Source organism: Vulpes lagopus, chromosome 6 (assembly GCF_018345385.1).
Source record: "Vulpes lagopus strain Blue_001 chromosome 6, ASM1834538v1, whole genome shotgun sequence".
NCBI classification, from domain to species: domain Eukaryota; kingdom Metazoa; phylum Chordata; class Mammalia; order Carnivora; family Canidae; genus Vulpes; species Vulpes lagopus.
The window spans coordinates 121,710,261-121,730,400 of NC_054829.1; the positions used below are offsets into that span (position 1 = coordinate 121,710,261).

The 20,140-nt window shown below is 37.2% G+C and overlaps 1 protein-coding gene across 8 annotated transcripts in view; it reads left to right on the forward strand.

Annotated features, from left to right (window-relative positions):
* The window catches only part of LOC121492476 (importin subunit alpha-8-like), a 96,538-nt gene that overhangs the window by 40,687 nt on the left and 35,711 nt on the right, over nt 1-20,140 (forward strand). The gene's annotated exons all lie outside the window — the stretch shown is intronic.

Below are 20,140 nucleotides of genomic sequence, written 5' to 3' on the forward strand. Positions count from 1 at the left end.
CTACCTATTTTGTTTTGATGCAAATGAGAACAAAGGGTAATAAGGAGCAGTAGTCAGTGTCTGAAGTCTCAAATATCATTGGAATTTGTTTGAAATGTGACTGCACTTGAGCAACTGATGTTTGTAGAGAAAGTTCATGCAACCATGCTGACTGGGCTTGCCTAAAGTTTTCCATCCAAAATCCCAAGTAGTATCAATGCTACCAGACAATGCTATTATACTTCCCTGGCACATTCTACTGTACTCTAGTATGACCTTTCTTTTCAAACCTCCGTATTTTTGTCTCATTTATACTCAGTCATCTTAACCAATTAAATGCAATTAACTGAAAAATTCCCTCATTTCCCATCACAAAACCTACCAACCTTCCTACATCTGTACTCTCCATGTATTTTACTTTTCCTTTCCGTTACATTGGGAGTTGTGTTTCTGCTGCTAACGTCCAGCACCTCCGTTGGTATCTTAGATCACATCCTACTTGTTTATTAAAGGACCTCAATACTAGAGTTATCCTCTGTCTACCATCTACTGTTTTTTTGTCTTTCATCATTTAATTATTACCCACACAATACAAAAATGTATTATTATGGATCATCTTTAAAAATAAACCTCCCTCAGGGCACCTGGATGTCTCAGTGGTTGAGCATCTACCTTTGGCTCAAGTAGTGATCCTGAGGTCCTGGGATTGAGTCTCACATGAGGCTACCCACCGGGATCCTGCTTCTCCCTCCGCCTATGTCTCTGCCTCTTTCTCTATGTCTCTCATGAATAAATAAATAAAATCTTAAAAAAAAAACCCTCCCTTGGCCCCACATCCCCCCCTTATATTCCATTTCTCTTCCTCTCTTCACATAATCTTCAAACTATTTGTTTATACTTTGTCTCTACTTTTTCACTTTACATGTTTCCTTTTATAAATCTATTTCAAATGTACTTTTTATTCTCACTCTTCTGCTGAAATAGGTCGTATTAATAGCTTCTAATTTACCAGTGAGCTATAGCAGCTAAGCTAATGGTCAGTTTCTATCCTAATGTCATTAAACCCCTCACGACACAATTGACCACTCTTTCTTCTTCCTCCTCCTCCTATTCATATTTAAAGATGTTTATTGTTTGTTTCACAGATGAAACATGGTACTGAATAATTCCAATGTGATGATGTAAATAGGTAATGAAAGCTTATTCAAAATTCACTTTGATTGTTTCATAGATGCAGCTTTTCCATTTGAAATTTTTCCGGTATCTCCTGAGAATTCACACTATGATAGTTGAATATATGGCATGTTTTGAAGTGTAACTGCTGATTCCTAATTGAGTGGATAAATATCTCCTTCCTACTTGAAACTCTTCCTTCGTTAAGCCATCACATTTTCCTCCAGATATTCTCTGATTTTCTCCTACCCCATTGGTTGATCTTTTAAGACTTTTGCTGGTTCTTGTTCTTTACTCAACTCTATGTTGGAATGCCCCAGCATTGGGAGTATAGACTCTGGAGTCAAATTGCTTGGGTTTGAATTCTGATTCTTTCACTTCTTAGCTGTATGACCTTCAGAAATTCATCATTTTTCTCTTTGAATACTTTAGGGAGAGAGGATTATAGTACTTGCTTCCTAGAGATGTTGGAAGGAATGGATGAGGTAATATACTAAGTGCTATATTAATGGAAGCTATTAGTATTCCCCTGACACTTTTATTTGGTACTGAAATGGAAGAGAACTTGCTTTTGGGATTATAAAACTGGAAAATGCTAATCAACAGCTGTTGGTTGTCCTTTTCTCTGCTAAGCTCACCATGATAAGCATACTTACTATACAACGTTATATGCTATTATTGGCTATGTTCCCTGTGCTGTACTTTTCATCTGCCTGACTTTTATTATATAACTAGAAGTTTGTACCTCTTAATGCCCTTTATCTATTTCTCTCATTGCCCCGCCTGCGTCACCTCTGGTAGCCACTAGTTTGTTCTCTATATTTAAGAGTCTTTTTTTGGTGGTGTTCATTTGTTTTGATTTTTAGATTCCACATCTAAGTGAAATCATATAGTATTTATCTTTCTCTGACTTATTTACCGTAGCATAATAACCTCTAGGTCCGTCCATGTAGTCACAAATGGCAAGATCTCAGTCTTTTTTATGGCCAAGTAATATTTCATTGTCTATCTATCTATCTATCTATCTATCTATCTATCTATCTATCTATCTATCTATCTATCATCTTTTTCCATTCATCTATAGATGAACACTTCGGTTGTTGCCATATCTTGGCTGTTATAAATAAGCTACAATAAATATAAGGGGTGCATATACCTTTTCAAAAAAATTTTTTTTAAAGATTCTATCCATTTATTCATGAGAGACACACAGAGAGAGAGGCCAAGACACAGGCAGAGGGAGAAGCAGACTCCACGTGGGGAGCCTGATGTGGGACTTAATCCAGGGACCCCTGAATTATACCCTGAGCCGAAGGTAGATGTTCAACTACTGAGCCACTCAGGTGTTCCTATTTTTGTTTTCTTTGGGTAAATACCCAGTAGTGGAATTACTGGATCATATGGTGGTTTTATTTTAAATTTTTTGAGAAACCTTTTCTACAATGGCTACATCAATTTATGTTCCTCTCAACAGTACATGAGGGTTCCCTTTTCTCTACATCCTTGTTAACACTTGTCTCTTGACTTTTTAAAAAAAGATATTCATTCATTCATTCATTCATTCATTCATTCATGAGAGACACACAGAGAGAGGCAGAGGCATAGGCAGAAGGAAAAGCAGGCTCCCTGAAAAAAGCCTGATGCAGGACTTGATCCTGGATCCCAGGATCATGCCCTGAGGGGAAGATACACGCTCAGCCTCTGAGCCACCTAGGCACCCCTGTTTGTTGTCTTTTTGATACTAGTCATTCTGACTGGTCTGAGGTGGTTTCTTGTGGATTCGATTTGCATTTCCCTGATGATTAATGGTGTTGAGCACCTTTTCATGTTTCTATTGGCCACCTGTATATTTTGTTTGGAAAACTGTCTGTTCAGGTCCTCTGCTCAGTTTTTAGTCAGATTGTTGTTTTGGATTGAGTTGTATGAATTATTTATATATTTTGGATATTAGCTAACTATCCAGTATATCATTTGCAAATGTCTTTTCCCATTCAGTAGGTTTGCTTTTTATATTGTTGATGGTTTCCTTTGATGTGCAAAAGGTTTTTCATGTGGTATAGCCCCAGGAATTAACTTTTGCTTTTGTTCCACTTGATTGAGGAGACATGTCCATAAATATGTTGTTAGGGATGATATCCAAGAGATTACTGCCTATGTTTTCTTTTGGGAGTTTTATGGTTTCAGGTCTTTTTTTTTTAATTTAAATTCAAATTAGTTAACATGTAGATAGTATTGGTAGTATTGGTTTCAGAAGTAGAATTTAATGATTCATTACTTACATATAACACCCAGTGTTCATCCAATAAGTGCCCTCCTTATCCCCTCACCCATTTAGCGCATCCACCTCCCCTCCTCCCCTCCAACAATCCTCAGTTCTCTGTAGTTAGGAGTCTTCTATGGTTAGTCTTCCTCTTTGCTTTTATCTTATTTTTCCTCCCTTTCTACTATGAACATCTGTTTTATTTCTTAAATTCCCCATATGAGTGAAATCATATATTTGTCTTTCTCTGACTAACTTATTTCACTTAGCATAATACACTCTAGTTCCACTCATGTTGTTGCAGATGGCAAGATTTCATTCTTTTTAATGGCTGAGTAATATTCCATTTTGTATTTATACCACATTTTCTCTATCCACTCATTAGTTCACATTTAGACTCTTTCCATAATTTGGCTATTGTTGATAATGCTGATATAAACATTGGGATGCATGTATCCCTTCAAATCAGCATTTTGTATCTTGTGGATAAATACCTAGTAGTATAATTGCTGGGTTGTAGGGTAGTTCTATTTTTTTTTGGGGGGGGGGGTAGTTCTATTTTTAACTTTTTGAGAAACCATACTGTTTTCCAGAGTGGCTATACCAGTTTGCATTCCCACCAATAATTGCAAAAGTGCTCCCCTCTCTTCACATACTTGCCAACATCTGCTGTTTCCTGAGTTGTTAATTTTTTTGTTCTGACAAGTGTGAGGTGGTATCTCATTGTGGTTTTGATTTGTATTTCCCTGATGATGAGTGAAGCTGAGCATTTTTTTCAAGTATCTGTTAGCCATTTGTATGTCTTCCTTGGAGAAATGTCTGTTCATGTCTCTGCTCATTTCTTAAGTGAATTATTTATATTTTGGGTGTTGATTTGATGAGTTCTTTATAGATTCTGGATACCAGTTCTTTAGCCAGTATGTCATTTGCAAATATCTTCTCTTATTCTGTTAGTTGCCTTTTAGTTTTGTTGATTGTTTCTTTGCTATGCAGAAGTTTTGTATTTTGACAAGATCCCTGGAGTTCATTTTTGCTTTTGTTTCCCTTGCCTCCTGCTGACATGTCTAGTAAGAAGTTGCTATGGACAGGTCAAAGAGGTTGCTGCCTATTTTATTCTCTAGGATTTTGATGGTTTCCTGTTTCACATTTAGGTCTTTCATCCATTTTGAAGTTATTTTTGTATATGGTGTAAGAAAAGTGGTCCTGTTTCATTCTAAATGTCAGTGTCCAGCTTTCCCAACACTATTTGTTGAAGAGACAGTCTTTTTTCCATTGGATATTCTTCCTTGCTTTGTCAAAGATTTGTTCACCATATAGTTGTGGGTCCCTTTCTGGGCTCTCTATTCTGTTCCATTGATCTATGTGTCTGGTTTTATGCCAGTACCATACTGTCTTGATGATTACAGCTTTGTAATACAGCTTGAAGTTAGGCATTGTGATGCCCCCTACTTTGCTTTTCTTTTTCAACATTACTTTGGCTATTCAGGGTCTTTTGTGTTCCATACAAATTTTAAGACTGTTCTAGTTCTGTTAAAAATGCTGATTGTTATTTTTTATCAGGATTGCATTGAATGTGTAGATTACTTTGGGTAGTATAGACATTTTAACAATATTTGTCATTCCAACCCATAAGCATGGAATGTTTTTCTATTTCTTTGTGTCTTCTTCAATTATTTTCATATGTATTCTATACTTTTCAGTGTGCATATCTTTTACCTTTTTGGTTAGGTTTATTCCTAGGTATCTTATGTTTTTTGGTGCATTTGTAAATGGTATCAATTCCTTGATTTTGCTTTGTGCTGCCTCATTACTGGTGTATAGAAACACAACATAGTTCTGTATGTTGATTTTATATCTTGTGACTTTGTTGATTTCATGTATAATTTTAAAGAATTTTTTAGTGGAGTCTTTTGGGTTTTCTATATAGAGTATCATATGGTCTGTGAAGAGTAAAATTTGACTTCTTCCTTGCTGATTTGGATGCCTTTAATTTCTTTGTTTTGTTTGATTGCTGAAGCTATGCCTTCCAGTACTATGTTGAACAACAGTGGTGAGAGTGGACATCCCTTTTGTATTCCTGACCTTAGGAGAAAAGCTGTCAGTTTCTCTCCATTGAGGATGATATTAGCAGTGGGTCTTCTGTGTATGGCCTTTATAATGTTGCAGTATATTCCTTCTATTCTTCTTCTTCTTCTTCCTTTCTTTTTTTTTTTAGATTTTATTTATTTGACATAGTGAGGAGGAGAGAGAGTACACATAGGGGGAGTGGCAGGCAGAGGGAGAGGGAGAAGCAGACTCCTCACTGAGCAGAGAGTCCAACATGGGGCTCGATCCCAGGACCCTCGGATCATGACCGGAGCTGAAAGCAGACACTGAACTGACTGACCATTCAGACACCCCTCTATCCTTGCTTTCTTGAGTGTTCTTCTTAAAGATTTTACTTATTTATTCATGAGAGACACACACACACACACACAGAGGCAGAGACGTAGGCAGAGAGAAAAGCAGGCTCCATGCAGGGAACCCGATGTGGGACCCAATCCCAGGACTCCAGGATCATGCCCTGGGCCAAAGGCAGGCACTCAACCAATGAGTCACCCAGGTGTCCGGAGGGTTTTCTATCAAGAAAAGATGCTATACTTTCTTGAATGTTTTTTCTGTATCTATTGAGAGGATCATGTGGCTCTTATCCTTTCTTTTATTAATGTGGTGCATCATGTTGATTGATTTGTGGATATTGAACAACCCCTGCTGCCCAGGAATAAATCCTACTTGATCATGGTGAAAATCCCTTAATGTACTGCTGGATTCGATTAGCTAGTATCTTGTTGAGAATTTTTGCAACCATATTCATCAGGGATATTGGCTTGTAGTGGGGTCTTTATCTGGTTTTAGAATCAAGGTAGTGCTGACTGCATAGAATGAGTTTAGAAGTCTTCCTTCTATTTTTATTCTTTGGAACAGCTCTAGAAGAGTAGGTATTAATTCTTCTTTAAATGTTTGTTAGGATTCCCCTGGGCTTTTGTTTGTTGGGAGATTTTTGATTACTGATTCAATTTCTTTGCTGGTTATGGGTCTGTTTACATTTTCTATTTCTTCCTGTTTTAGTTTTGATAGTTTATATGTTTCTAAAAATTATCCATTTCCTCTAGGTTGCCCAATTTGTTGGCATATAATTGCTCATTTGATTCTAATTGTATTTCTGTGGTGTTGTTTTTTATCTCTCCTCTTTCATTTGTGATTATATTTATTTGTTTTTTTTTCTCTTCTTTTTGATAAGTACAGCTAGGGGTTTATCAATTTTGTTAATTCTTTCAAAGAACCAGATCATAGGTTTGTTGATCTCTTCTACTGTTTTTGTTTTTTTAAAAATTTCTATATCATTGATTTCTGCTCTGATCTTAATTATTTCCCTTCTTCTGCTGGTGTTAGGCTTTATCTGCTCCTCACTTAGGTGTAAGGTTATGTTGTGTGTTTTAGACTTTTCTTGCTTCTTGAGGTAGGTCTGTATTGCTACATACTTCTCTCTTAAAACTGCCTTTGCTGCATCTCAGAGGTTTTAGATTGTCATGTTTTCATTTTCATTTGTTTCCATGTAATTTTTTATCTCTTATTGAATTTCCTGGCTAACCCATCTATTCTTTAGTAGGATGTTCTTTAACCTTCACGTATTCGTGGTCTTTTCAAATTTTTTCTTGTGGTTGATTTCAAGTTTTGTAATGTTGTGGTTGGAAAAAATGCATGGTATGCTGTCAGTCTTTTTGTACTTGTTGTACTCGTTGGGGCCTGATTTGTACCCAGTATATGATCTGTTCTGGAGAACTTTCCATGGGCACTCAAAGAGAATGTGTATTCTGTTGCCTTAGGATGAAGTGTTCTCAATATATCTGTTAAATCCATCTGATCCAACGTGTCATTTGAAACCATTGTTTCTTTGTTGATTTTCTGCTTAGATGATCTGTCCATTGCTGTGAATGGAGAGTTAAAGTTACCTACTAATATTATATTATTATCAATGAGTTTCTTTAAGTTTGTTATTAATTAATTTATCTATTTGGCTGCTCTCAAGTTGGGGGCATAAATATGTATAACTGTTAGGTCTTCTTGTTGGATAGACCCTTTTATGATGATATAGTGTACTTCTTCATCTCTTGTTATAGTTGTTGGTTTAAAATCTAGTTTGTCTGATATAAGGATAGCTACTCTAGCTGTCTTTTGATGTTCATTAGCATGATGGATATTTCCCCACCCCCTCACTTTAAATCTGGAGGTGTCTTTGGGTCTAAAATGAGTTTCTTGTAAGCAACGTATAGATGGGTCTTGTTTTTTTTTAATCCATTCTGATACCCTATATCTTTTGTTTGGAGTATTTAGTTCATTTACATTCAGAATGATTATCGATAGATATGAATTTGGCACCATTGCATTACCTGTTCCTGTGGATTGTCTCTGTTCCTTTCTAGTCTTTGTTGTTTTTGGTCTTTCCTTCCCACAGTGCTGGTTTAGTGTTCATGAACTCCTTTCATTTTTGCTTATCTTGGAAACTCTTTATCTCTCCTCCTATTCTGAATGACAGCCTTGCTGGTTATAGTTTTCTTGGCTGCATATTTTTCTCATTCAGCATGTTGAATATATCATGCTACTTTCTTCTGGTCTGCCAAGTTTCTGTAGACAGATCTGCTACTAACCTTATGTGTCTACTCTTGTATGTTAAGGATCTTTTGTCCCTAGCTGCTTTCAGAGTTCTCTTTATTTTTGTGTTTTGTAAGTTTCACTTTTGATATGTCTTGGGGTTTACCTATTTTTGTTGATTTGATGGGAGTTCTGTGTGCATATTGGACCTGAATTCTTGTTTCTTTCCCCAGATTAGGGGAGTTCTCAGCTATAATTTGTTCAAATAAAGCTTCTGCCACCTTTTCCCACTCTTCTTCCCTTTACCACATATTCATGTGATATAGATATTATTGTGCTTTGTGGAATCATTGAGTTTTTGAAGTCTGTGTTTATGATCTAATAATAGTTTTCTTTCCAGCTTCATTATTTCCCATACTTTTATCTTCTTTATCACCTGTTTGATCCTCTGCTTCTTCCATCCTTGTTGTGGTTATATCCAGTTGGTTTTTCATCTCAGTTATAGTATTTTGTATATTAGCCTGACTAGTTCTTAAGTCTTTCATCTCTGAACCAGGGTTTCTTGGTGTCTTCTATGCTTCTCTCAAGCTGAGCTAGTATTCTGATGACTTGTTCTAAATTCTTATTCAGATACATTGTTTATATCTGTGTTGAGCAAATCCGTGGCTGTGATTTTTTTTCTTAATTTTTCTTTTGGAGATAATCCCTTTTTGTCATTATGTCTAGGTTTCTGTCTTTTGGGTGTTATGATAGCTTGCTATGTTTTCTGCTCCTGAGAATAATACTTTATTAAGAAGGAGCCATACACTGTCCAAGGCCTGGCAACTTCCAGAAGTTTTTCTGTGTGTACTCTGGTGTTGTGTTTTGACTGCTCTTTCCCATAGGTCAGTCCTCTGCAGAGTTCCTCCTTGCCTGCTATGAGGAGTGTTTGGAACTTCAAGTGTGCTTTGATTTGTTTGTTAGGATAAGCCTGATTTTTTAAAAAATCCAAGAAAAGAGAAAAGGAAAAGGGACAAAAAACCCCCAAAAAACAAATAGACAAACAAAAAAACTATAAGCCTGATTCCAAAAAATAAAGAAGGAAAAAAAAAAAAAAAAAGCCTGATCCAAAAAACGAGAAAATGAAACCAACCAGCCAATCAACAAAAACTATAAGCCTGATTCCAAAGGAAAAAAATAAAAATTAAAAATTAAAATACTACTACTACTAATAAAACTAATAATTGTCCTATTTCCACCAGAACTGAAGCTGATGCTTTGGAGCACCCTGTGATTAGTAGACTTGGTGCATGCAGGGGACATGTGTTGGTCTTCTGAGGGAGAGGCCTGCTGGGCTGGCTCAAATGCTGACTTGCCCTTGTAAAGATGCCTCTGCCAGGTGAGGGGGATGGGGTTTGGTGTAAGCAAGTCCCATGCCATCTGAAGGTGTTATATTTCTCCCTGAAATCTGAAGTCTGCCCGTGCTGATGGGTGAAAGGGGTAGGGATACAGTGGAAGATGGTGTCACACTGCCTGCTTATCCCCAGAGTGGAACTTGTGGCCTCCACTGTTCCTCCTGGGACAAAGTCTCAGGCTTTCATCAGATCTCTGCCCTCAACCTGTCCATGCCCAGGCTGTCAGTAGGCCTGGCACCATAGTTCTCCTATGTTTTATCTCCGGCCGGTGGCTGGGATTCAAAACTCCAAAACTTAAAGGACCTGGCAAGGAGCAGACCTGCTCTCCTCCCCTGGAGGAGAGCCTCACAGCATTGTATCTGGCACTGTTCTATCCCAGAAAAGCAGTCACACAGCTGCACAGGTGCCTGGAGTATATGGTGAAGCCCAGTGAAAAACTGTGACCAGGTTATCTGCTCTCTGCACACACCTCTGTCTCCTGCTGTTAAACGTCAGTGGTGCCCTACAGGCTTTATGTCCTTGGAGAGGAAGTATACTCTCTTCCAAGTGTATCCCAGGAAAGGATGTGTTGTCTTCTAGTGTGACCCAGGGGATTCCTATACCATGACATCTTGTGCGAACTCCTAGTGCTGCTGTCTCTTATTCTGTCCCTCTCTCCCTGACTTCTGTTCACAAAAAGGGCTCCCTTCTCTGTGTGGCACTGCAGCTTTTCTCTCCCTCATTTCAAGTCTCTGAACTTCACATCTGCCATGTTCTCTCCCTCCAGTTATGCAGATTATTTTCTTAATCCTCAGACTGCTTTCCTAGTTGTTCAAAATGATTTGATGTTGATCTAGCTGTGTTTGAGAGATGAGGCAAGCTCAGGGTCCCCCTACTACTCCTCCAACTTAACTCCTCCTCTATGGTTTCAGGCCTTATATTTAGGTCTTTAATACTTTTTTTAGTTGATTTTTGTAAATGATGTGAGAAAGTGATCCAGTTTCATTCTTTTGCATGTAGCTATCTGGGTTTCAAATACCATTTATTAGAAAGACTGTCTTTTCCAATTGTATTTTCTTGTTGCTTTTATTATAAATCAATTCATCATATAGGTGTGGGTTTATTTCTGGGCCCTCTACACTGTTCCATTGATCTATGTGTCTGTTTTTGTTCCAGTACCATACTGTTTTGATTGCTATAGATTTGTAGTATAGTTTGTTATCTGGAATCAGAGTACCTTTAGCTTTACTCTTTCTCAAGGGTGCTTTGGCTATTTTAGGTATTTGTGGTTCCATACAAAATTTAGGATTATTTATTCTAGTTCTGTGAAAAATACTGTTTGTATTTTGCATTGTAGATTTCTTTGGGTAGCATAGACATTTTAATAATACTAATTTGTCCAATCCATGAGCATGGTACATCTTTCTACCTGTTTGTATTATCTTCAATTTCTGTCTTTTTTTTTTTTTTAATAAAGATGCTATTTATTTGTTTGTTTATTTTAGAAAGAGAAAGCATGAGTGGGGAGAGTAGTGGGAGAGGGAGGAGGGAGAAGAATTCAAGCAGACTCCACACTGAGCACAAAGACCAACACAGGGCTCAATCTCATGCCCCTGAGCTGAAACCAAGAGCTGATACTTAACTGACTGAACTACCTAGGCACTCCTCATTTTCAGTTTCTTTCAACAGTGTCCTATAGTTTTCAGAGTATAGGTCTTTTACCTTGGTTACATGTATTCCTATGTATTTTATTCTTTATGGTACATTGTAAATGGGATTGTTTTCTTTTTTTTTTTTTTTAAATTTTATTTATTTATGATAGGCACACAGTGAGAGAGAGAGAAGCAGAGACATAGGCAGAGGGAGAAGCAGGCTCCATGCACCGGGAGCCCGACGTGGGATTCGATCCCGGGTCTCCAGGATCGCGCCCCGGGCCAAAGGCAGGCGCCAAACCGCTGCGCCACCCAGGGATCCCTGGGATTGTTTTCTTAATTTCTCTTACAGCTACTTCTTTATTAGTAAGTAGAAATGCACCAGATTTCTGTATATTAATTTTATATCCTGCAAATTTACTGAATTCATTTATCAATTCTAATAGTTTTTTTTTTTTTTTGGTGGAGTTTAGAGTTTTCTTTTTTTTTTTTTTAAGATTTTATTTATTTATTATGAGAGACACAGAGAGGCAGAGACATAGGCAGAGGGCGAAGCAGACTCCCTACAAGAAGCCTGATGCAGGACTTGATCCCAGATCCTGGGATCATTCCCTGAACTGAAGGCAGATGCTCAACCACTGAGCCATCCAGGGGTCCCTAGAGTTTTCTATATATAGCATCACATCATATAGTGATGTGACCGCAAATAGTGACCGTTTTATTTCTTCCTTACCCATTAAGATGCTTTTTATTTCTTTTTCTTGTCTGATTGCTATAGTTAATACTTCCAGTACTATGATGAATAAAAGTGGTGAAAGTAGACACATCATTGTCTTATTCCTTATCTAGAGGAAAAGCTTTCAGTTTTTCACCACTGAGTATGCTATTAGCTCTGGGTTTATTATATATGATGTTATTAGGTTGAGATATGTTCCCTCAAAAACACACTCTTTTAAGAGTTTTACCATGAACAGATGCTTCATTTTGTCAAAATTTTTTGCATCTATCGAGATGTTCATATAGTTTTTATCCTTTCTCTTATAAATGTGATATATCACATTGATTGATTTGTAATATTGAACCACTCTTGCATCTCTGATTATGGTGAATGATTTTTTAAATGTGTTGTTGAATTTGGCTTGCTAATATTTAGCTAATATTTTGTTGAAGATTTTTTGCATCTATGTTCATGCTTTTTTGTTAATTATCTGGCTTTGGTAGTGGGAATGCTGGCCTCATAGAATGAGTGGAAATTTTGCTTCCTTTTCTGTTTTTTTGGAGCAGTTTGATAAAAACAGGAATTAACTTTTCTCAAAATGTTTGGTAGAACTCTTTTTTTAAACGTTTGGTAGAATTCAGTCATCTGGTCCTGGACTTTTGTTTTTTGAGAGTTTTTTGATTACTGATTTGATTTCATTACTAGTAATCTGTGTTCAAATTTTCTTTTCTTTCTGATTACGTTTGGGAGATTTGTATGTCCCTAGGAATTTATCCATTTCTTCTAGGTTGTCCAATTTGTTAGCATATAATTTTTCATAATGTTCTTTTATAATTCTTTTTGTTTCTGTGGTGCCATTTGTTATTCTCCCTCCTTCATTGTGATTTTATTTGAGTTCCCTCTCATTTTTTCTTAATGAGCCTGGCTATAGGTGCATTAATTTTGTTTATCCTTTCAAAGAGCCAGCTTCTGCTTTCATTGACCTATTCTCTTGTTCTTTTAGTCTCTGTTTCATTTACTTCTGCTCTAATCATTATTATTCCCTTCCTTACATTAGCTTTTGGCTTTGTTTGTTCTTCTTTTTCAAGTTTCTTTAGGTGTAAAGTTAGGTAGTTTGAGATTTTTCTTGTTTGTTGAGATAGGCCTGTAGCACTATAAATTTCTCCTTAGAACTCCTTTTGCTGTGTCCCAAAGATTTTGGACCATTATGTTTTCATTTTCATTTGTCTCCATACATTTTTTACTCTTTGATTTCTTTCTTTCTTTTTTTTTAAAGATTTTTTTTATTTATTTGACAGAGAGGGAGCACAAACAGGAGGACCATCAGAGGGGCAGAGAAAAGCAGACTCCCCACTGAGCAGGGAGCCCAACCTGGGGTCCAATCCCAGGACCCTGGGAGCATGACCTGAGCCAAAAGCAGATGCTTAACCTAGGCACCCTTCCTCTTTGACTTCTTGACTGATCCATGTTATTTAGCCTCTATGTATTCATATTCTTTCCAGATTTTTCCTTGTATTTGATCTCTAGTTTTTTGCTGTTATGGTTGGAAAAGATACTTGATATGATTTATATCTTCTTAAATTTATTGAGACTTGTTTTGTCACCCAATATTGATCCATCCTGGAGAATGTTTTATATGAGAAAAGAGAAAGATTGAGAAAGATTTGTATTCTGTTTTTATATGGAATGTTTGGTATATATGTTAAATTCATCTGTTCTGATATGTTGTTCAAAGTCACTGTTTCTTTATTGATTTTTCTGTCTGAATGGTGTCTCTATTGATGTAAATGAGGTGTTAAAGTCCTCTACTATTAACATATTACTGTCAATTTCTCCCTTGGTGTCAGTATTTGCTTTATGTATTAAGGTGCTTCTCTTTTGGATGCACAGATATTGACAGTTGTTATATCCTTTTACTGGATTGATTCCTTTATCATTATATAGTGCTCTTTTTCTGTCTCTTGCTACAGTCTGCTTTATTTTTATTTTTTTATTTTTTTGAGTACCAGTCAACTTTTATTGGATATTAATTGTGAATTAAGCAATGGAAGGATTCAAGGATGCCAGGCAGAAGTCATGGTCAGGAATGCCAAATGTGCTTCCACACTGGGCCCTCTTCAGTGGTACTTGTGTAGCCATTCATGTTTGAGGTCCTTGTAAGAACGACAGTAGTTGAAAAGCACATAAGCAGCCAGCACCATAGAAATCCCAGCAACGCCCCCTTTCTTCAAATTGATTTACTTGTAATACCCGTAGTAACCTCTTTGAAATGCTCCAGCAATGCCCTTAGGGGTGAAATCCCACATCAGTATCCAGCCTGGCAGCTCTCCTAGTTTCACCTCCATGAGCTTCTTTCCTTCACTGGTATGGGTGACGCCATCTTGGAGTCTTGGGTGTCTGCTCTCTACAGTCTACTTTAAAGAATATTTTGTCTAAAGTAAGTATTGTTACCCCAGCTTTTTTCTCACTTCCATTTGCATGGTATATGTTTTTCCATCCCTTCATTTTCAGTCTATTTATCTCTTTAAGTCTGAAGTAAGTCTCCTGTGGGTAGCATATAGATGGGTCCTGTATTTTTATCCATTCAGTCACCCTTTGTCTTTTGATTGGAGCATTTAGTCCATTTATATTTAAATTATTGATAGGTATGTATTGCCATTTTGTTTTTTTTCCAGTTGTTTTTTAGTTCTCACCTATTCCTTTCTTCTTCTCTTATTCTCTTCCCTTGTGGTTTGATGGTTTTCCTTAGTGTTGTACTTGTGAAATTTCTCTGTAGTTTTTATATAACTCTTATAGGTGTTTAATTTGTGGTTACCATTGGGTTCATATATAACATCTTATGTGTATAACAGTCTTTATTAATTTGATGGTCACTTAAGTTTGAACACATTCTAACAGCACTAAATTTTTATTTCTTTACTTTTTTATGTATATGGTGTCATATTTTACATCTTTCTGTTTTATGTATCTCTTGTCTAATTTTTATAGAAATAATTAATTTTACTACTTTTGTGTTTTTACTTCCATTATGGCTTTATAAGTGATTAATCTACTACCTTTACCATGTTTGCTTTTACTTGTGAAATTTTTTTCTTTCATAATTTTCTTACTTGTAGTTGTGGCCTTTTCTTTCCACTTAAGGAATTTCCTTTAACATTTCTTGTAAGATGGATTAGGTGGTGTTGAACTACTTTAACCTTTGTCTGAGAAACTCTTTCCTTCTGTTCTGAATGATAATAACCTTTCTGGTTAGAGTGTTCTTGGTTGTAGATTTTTTTCTTTTCAGCACTTTGAATATATCATGCCACTGTCTTTCGGCCTACAGAGTTTCTGCTAAAAAGGCAGCTGATAGCCTTGTAGGGTTTCTCTCATTTGAAACTGTTTTCTTTTGCTGCTATTAAAATTCTCTTTATCACTACATTTTTCAATTTTTTAAAAAAGATTTATTCATTTATTTGAGAGAGAGAGGGTAAGAGAGGGAAAGCATGCATGCATGAGAGGGAGAGAGGGAAAGGGAGAGAATTTTCAGCAGACTCCTTGCTAGGCATGGAGCCCAACAGAGGGCTTGATCTCATGACCCTGAGATCATGACCTGAGTCAAAATCAAGAGTTGAATGCCTAACTGACTGAGCCATCCAAGCGCCCCTACATTTTTCCTTTTTTTTTTTTTTTTTTTTTTTTACATTTTTCCATTTTAATTATTATGTGTCTTGGTATAGACCTCCTTGGGTTCATCTTGTTTGGGGCTGTCTGTGCTTCCTGGACCTGGATGTTTGTTTCTTTGCCCATATCAGGAAATTTTTCAGTTATTGTTTCTTTAAATGAACATTTCTACTGCTTTCACACTCTTCTTGTTCTGGAATCTGCAGTGCAAATGTTATTACACTTGACAATGTTGCTGAGTTCCCTTAACTTCTACTCATGTTTTATTATTCTTTTTTCTTTCTGCAGCTCTGCTTAGTTGCTTTCTCTTACTCTGTCTTCCAGAGTGTAGATCACTGATCCATTCTTCTGTATCCTCTAATCTGCTATTGATCCTCTATAGTATATTTTTAATTTCAGTTACTGAATTCCTCACCTCTGACTGGTTCTTTTTTATATTTTCTCCCTTTGTTGAAGTTCCTAATAAATCCATCCATTGTTATCTGAAGTCCATTGAGTAGTTTTATGACCATTACTTTGAATTCTTTATCAGAAATATTGCTCATTTTTATTTCATTTAGCTCTTTTACTGTGATTTTGTTGTTTCATTTGGGACATATTCCTCCATCTTCTCATCTTATCTACCGCTGGTTTCATTCTATGTATTAGGTATATCAGTTTTATCTCCTGGTCTTGAAAGTAGTGGCCTTGTGTAGAAGAAGTACTGTGGTGCCTTGTAGTGCAATCTCTCCTAGTTTCTAGAATTGGGATCTTCAGGGGTGTCTCCTGCGTGGGATGCATGCATCCTACTTTTGTAGCTAAGCAGCAGTTGCTTTCAGCCAAGCTGGTTACATTGACCCACCTTGCTTGTTGTGGATACATGGGCAGGATTTGGTCCATACCTTTTTTGAGATGCCTGTCTAAGGCTGCCATAAGCTCATGGTGGATGGAGCCAGCAGTCAGCCTACATGTTTGTAGTTAGCCTCTCACTACTGCAGGCGCATTGAAGAGCAGAGCTTTCTTTCTATGCAATGGCTAACGAAGAGGCTCTCATTGGTGCACTGTCCTGGCAGTCAGCCTAGGTGTTTGGATTTAACTTCTCCATCATGGTTGTAGGCACACTAAACCAGGGCTTGCTCCCTGAACAGCCAGCCAGGCTGCTAGAACTGTGGGATTGCAGGAGTCACTTTGGAGTGGGCTGGTCCCTACTGGGGCTGCTTGCCGGGTGTGGTGGGACAGGAGCTACTTTGGAGGGATGTTTACAGAGGTGGGTTGGTTGGATGGAGTGGGTCTTCAGGGGACATGAGGGTTGGACACCTGGTGCTAGCCAGGTAAATTGAGAGTGTTAGTGTTGGCTACTGCAAGTGTTGGCTATCTCGGCTGGGGATAGGGTGAGGGGGTGGGGAGAGAAATTCTGTCCACCAGCCCTTTTTTCCTGGAGAAATCTCCTGCAGATCCCTGTGCCTCTTAGCACATCCTTTAAGATTAGTCACTAAATCTTTAGTTATATACCAAGCACTTTTCAAACTGTTACTTTTGTACTATGTCTTGGGCTGAGGTATTTTTTTTTTTTTATTTTTTTATTTTTGGTATTTTTTATTCAGGCTCTTTAAGGGAAGCAACTCAGTTTCCTATTGCCCTCCGACTCTCTTGGTGTTAAGCCCATTGAATTTTAAAGCCACAAATTATGGGGACTTGTCTTTCTTTCAACTATAGGTCCCCAGGGACTAAGGTGCCTGGTATGAGGTCTGCCTCTTGCTTCTCCATGCTTGTGGTGTCCCTCCTGTTTGTGGCTATTCCTGCTAGGGGTTTAGTTCAGAATCATGTCTTTGCCTCTCCTATCCTTATTGATATGACCTTCTCTGTACAATTAAGTGTGGAAAATCTGTTTTGCCAGTCTTCAGCTTATTTTCAGAGTTAGTCGTATAGATGTAGCTGTTATCTTGGGTGTCCTTGGAAGAGGTGAGCTCAGGATCCTCCTAGTCTGGCCATCTTCACTGACTCCCTGATAAATGTAATTTTTTATATTCTACTTTTGGGAGATAGAATTCACAATGTAGAAAACTCTAAAATTATGAGGATAATTTGGGGGCAGCTATAAGTGACGTATTTCCAATATAGATTTATGTGGTGAGGGGGAGGACCTGTTGACTTCATGTGAATCCCTGTATGTAGTTGCACCTAAGGCTACTCCTTGGGCCTTTTATTAGCAGATAAGTTTCTTACTTTAATTAAGTAGTTAAAGTTAGCTTTTTGTCAGTTCTCTTTAGTGTTCTTATTAGTACAGCTTTTTCCTCTTCTGACCCCAGCTCCACTGTTGCATTATCCTCTTCATTGGCCACTTACTCTAGGCCTCCCTCCTTTCTATCCATTTTCTTCTCTGGAATCAGGTAATCTTTCATAAATATTAAGTCTGTTTATGTCATTCTTCTGATTAAAATGCTTAATGGCTTTTTATTGCTTTAGGATAATAACCATAGTCCTAGCACAGCATATGGCTTTCTGTAATCTGGCTTGCTCTTTTAGGTTTACTTTTTGCTGCTCTCTCTGCTCAAGTCTCAGTAGACTTCATTCTGTTCTCTAAACATATCATTTTCTCATTCTTATATGGGCTCTCAGAGAGGCTGTTTCTTGCCCCTGAAGAGCTCCTTCTACTTTCTCATTTCTTTTCCCTTATCCTTCTACTTACCTCCAACAAACTGCTCTTTATTTTTCATCTTTCCGCTAAGATGTTGCTTCATGAATGTTATTAGAATGGGAGCTTCTTGGTACCCAAGAATTTGTCTATTTCATTCAGTGTTATATCCCTTTTGCCTAGAGTAGTGAATGTTGAGTGAGTGAATGAGGGAGGAAGACCTTCAACTTCTCAGTCTAGGTGAGGTTTCTTATTATTTATGCCCATATCTTTATTTTAATAGTATCCCTGACACTTGTAATTATTTAAATCTGTGTTCACATCAGCAAAGGATACTATGAATATAGTGAAAAGACAACTCATGGAATGAGGGAAAAATTTGCAAATCATAAATCTGATAAGGGATTAATATCCTACAACTCAATAACAACAAAAGAAACAACCCAATTTGAAAATGGGCAAAGAACTTGAATAGACATTTCTCCAAAGTAGATATACAGATGGCCAGTGAGCACATGAAAAAATGCTCAACAACACTAACCATTATGGAAATGCAAATCAAAACCATAATAAGATACTACTTCATACCCACTAGGGTGACTCTTATTAGAAAAAAAACAACCAGAAAATAAGAAGTGTTGGTGAGGATGTAGAGAAATTGGAACTCTGTGTAATACTGTTGGGAATGTAAAATTGTGCAGCTTCTGTGAAAAATGATATAGTCATTTCTCTAAAAATTAAAAATAAACTTACCATCTAATCCAACAATTCCACTTCTGGGTATATACTCAAGAGAATTGAAAGCGGCACCTCAGATAGATATTTATATACCACTGTTCACTGCAGCATTATTTGCAATAGCCAAAATAGCTCAAATGTCCATTGACAGATGAATGGATAAATAAAATGTGGTATATACATATAATGGAATATTATTCAGCCTTAAAAAGTAAGGAAATTCTGACACATGTTAAAATATGGATGAACGTTGAAGACTAAGTGAAATAAGCCATGCACAAAAGGACAAACATTGTAAGATTCTATTTAAATGAAGTACCTAGAGTAGTTAAATTAGCAGAGACAGAAAACAGAATTGTGATTGCAAGGCCTGGTGGGAGAAGGAAAGGGGAGTTATTATTTAATGGTGCAGAGTTTCAGTTTGGAAAGATGAAAACATTCTGGAAATGAATGGTGGTAATGAATACACAACAATGTGAATATAATTAAATGTTATGGGAACTGAACTGTAAGCCCTAAGATGGTTAAAATGGCAAATTTTGTATTTTGTATATTTTACCTCAATAAAAGCTTGCCAGAAAAAAATCTGTATTCCCTGCTATATGTAAGCTCAGTAGGGACAGGGATTTTGTCTGTCTTGTTCACTTCTGTATTCCCAGCATCTAGCACAGTTCCTGGAGCATAGCAGGATCATTTGTTGGGACTGAATGAATGTACATATGGGGAGTGCTGCAGTAGAGAAGAAACCAAGTCATTTGGAATCAGGTTTCCATTCAGGAACTATGGGCCAAAAGTCAATCTATCATTTTATGGTGTAGGTCCTGACCTTGCTCCTTACAAATTGCCTAAACCAAGTCATAATCTCTTAGGGTCTTAGTTTTCATCTCTCTAAAATTTGGTAGGTAGTTCTTGATCTGCTACTCATTGCAGTTCTTGGGAGAATCAACTGATGCACTCTGTAGGGATTTTTCCAGTGTAAGGAGTTACTCAGTTACCTTTTGTGTGTATCCTAGGCTTTTACCTGAGGTGACATCTTTGCTGCCCATGCCAGGAGAGACTTAAACTCACCTCCATCATTGTGCTTCTCCTCCATTGTCAGATGTATCCTGATGTATCTTATCTGCTGCCATTCTTGGAAGCATTGGAACTGCATTGTGCTTTAAATGAGTGGACTATAAAGCCTTTGTTAAGTTGCTGGTATATCCTTAATGTCTGTACATATATCAGATTGTAAGCCCCCAGAGGAGCAGAGCCAAGTTGTTAACTCACATTCACGGTTCTAAATTCAGTGCAGTGAGCAGATCGGGTTTATTCTCATGATGATGATGAAGAGGAGTT